The sequence below is a fragment of the Fomitiporia mediterranea genome (assembly GCF_000271605.1).
Source record: "Fomitiporia mediterranea MF3/22 unplaced genomic scaffold FOMMEscaffold_10, whole genome shotgun sequence".
In the NCBI taxonomy this organism is placed as follows: Eukaryota; Fungi; Basidiomycota; class Agaricomycetes; order Hymenochaetales; family Hymenochaetaceae; genus Fomitiporia; species Fomitiporia mediterranea.
This window is the reverse complement of record NW_006760395.1, coordinates 1,113,973-1,117,263: the sequence shown is the minus strand read 5'-3', so window position 1 is coordinate 1,117,263 and position 3,291 is coordinate 1,113,973.

The window sequence follows — 3,291 nt, the reverse complement described above, 5'->3', positions numbered from 1 at the left end:
GCTAAACAGCATATTAAATTGAATAAATAAAACATTTAACATGTATTATAGCTGATAATACAATTGCAGACACTATAATAACAACAATAATAATGATAATAATGATAATAATACAGATAGAACTAACAGAACAAATACAGAACAATATAATAACTAACACATATTATGGTTGAGCAATTATATGTAACATATCAGATTCAGTAGTTACATGTCAGATATTGCAATTACTTATTGGATACTGAATATAATACACATATCTAAGATATACAGACGAGTACAGATATACAAAAGTATAATGAATAATTACAAACCAAAAAACAATGCTACAGAGTGTATAAACTAACTATGCACAAAAGAATAATGTTATAATGTATAAATACTGATTATGGCACAAGACAAGTGCAAAAATTATAACTATTAAACAAATGATACTACTTTACACATTAATACAATTGTGTAAATGTATACTAACAACAAACGAAAGAATTATATCTCTATTATACTTGAAACAACACATCAATACAACTTAATTATACAGAACGTGTTAATTATATAATAAATTTCAAAGTTGCAACAGCAACATCAACTGTACAGTGTATATACCTTAACAAACAATTATTAAATTTACATTAGCTCATAGGAGCAAAGTATTAAGCTGATAAAGCTATTACAACAAATAATACAAATATAATTATTACAAACACATTATTATAATAATTATGATTGAAAACAATCATAATATAATATGATTAAATAAATTAATAAAATGTTTAAGCTATTATCTCAGACAGTATAATATAAAATAGGTAATAACAGACACAAGCATACTTAATAGAACTCAGTGCATTTACTAAAAGCACTACATAAATAATAATTACAACATTATTAAATGAATATTATACAAAAACAAACAAATTACTATATGTTTTCAACACAAAAACAAAATATTCATTCATAATTACAAACGATAATTAATAAAAGATAACAAGTGCACACATAACTTGTAACATAATGTGTACTTATCTACTATAACAAACAAAATACACATTATATAAGTTGACAAATGTTAACAGTAACAAAGATATAATAGTAATAACATTTAAATTACTCATTATAGAACATAACAAACGTTACACACTACTTTAAAATACTAATAATTAGAAATTGAACTATGAAAGCAATTACAATTATTATATATAAATATTATATTATAACAACAATTAATAAACAAATTTAAGAAATATCCAATTCTTTAAAGAAATACCTTCTTGAATTGAAGGGGAGAAAATGGATAATATGCACGAAAAATTAATAACTAAATATAAACAATGGAATGGAAAGTATAATGCTATGGATGCTACAAAAAATAGAAAAATAGAATAACAAAATGCACAGACTAAGTACTGACTAAGTAATAGAAGTTACAGACAGACATAATGGATCATAAAGGTAAATCATTCAGTACAAAGCAAAACTATGTTGATTGGAACTAAATAACAGAAGTCAATACAATGTGCAATTGAACTTCAACATTAAATAAATAATAATTCTACTATGAAACAAATGCTCATACTTGGCAAATAATATTAATATGATAATATAATTAACTTAACAGTGTTTAATACGAAAATAAATAATATACAGACAATTATCACATCATATAACAAAATAATTCATTTATCCAAACTATAGTTCATGGATAAAAGTGATGAATAACAAAAATAATACTTTGGAACGTACATAAAACAATAAATAATATATCTATATGATAATACAAATATAATTGTGATATAATTTGCAACTACAACAAACAATACACAGATAATAACTATATAAACAAGTATAGAGTACATACATATAATTAAATAAAACTATTAAATTGATTCTTGTACAAACAATTAATTTGCCCTCACTGTGCAATTAATACAAGTGTGAACAGCATTATAACACTATGAATTACATTGGATAGATACTAATAGGTATATCTATACAATGATTCAAATAAAATAAACAAAACCAATATATAAAACGTTTTACCTAGCAAACCAATTAACAAATAAAATGTCAAACAAATACTACAATTGTGTATAGCACTAGATTAACTAAAGAATGCTAGGAAACAATTATAGTAAACATAATCTAATATATCACTTATATGCAGATTGTGTTACAATACATTATTCTTTGTAAAAAGAAAAAGCAAAGAACAATAGCCATAACATACACACATATATATACACAATACTACAATCACAACGATTCACAATAACATTGTTAATGATAAATAATACAAACGCACGTTAGTAATGATTTACAATGGATAACTATGTTGGCTATTAAAGAAACAATGCAACAGATTGTATAGTTACTCAGGATGCATCAGAAACAATCAATTAACAAACATAATGTTAATAAATTAATACATAACTATAAACAATAATGTAAAGCAAACGAACAAACAATACATTCATGATATAATACATATACAATGCACCTAGACACATAGTGAGCTGCCTGTGGCCAGACATAACATCTATGCAACAAATATATGTTAGTATAAAACCTCATTGATCTCAGAATGAAGCAATCTGGCAAAAACAAATATTATTATTGATATACAATCAATGTGACACTTCAATCCAAAGACATAAATCAGCTATTGCTGAATGCTTAATGCATATACAAACGTAGACAAACGTGGACAGTGATGATTAAAGAAGGATATCATTACAACATCAAATATACATTTTACTAGCATGATTCATTAGTTTCACAGCAAAGTAAAAGGAAATTACTAGAGTACTCAAACAAACTTAATAACAAACAATATGACTGAATAACAAACAATAAAATAAAACAAGCAATTGCATTTATGATTTAAATATGTGCATATACATACCTATGCATGCTGACAAGATTCTGCAGGTCTCTGAAGCATTTACAAATTATTTAATAACATTTACAAACAATCTATTGTGATAACAATGCTGTTATTCAACAGTATACTACAAACGAACAAACTAATTAAATATACTTAATTAATATAACATTGGACAAACTTAACACAAAGTGGATAACATTCAGAACAGACAATACACAGAACAGACAATGCATTACTATAATGCTAATAATATTATTATTAACTACATCAAGTTATAAACGCATTACATGAACGAACAATTGTACAATACAGTTATAATGATTAAACCATCTATACATACTGTAAGCAAACATCTTACAAGTCTACTAGACCTAGTAAGAGTTTGAAGGGGAGTGTTAAGACGAGACTAC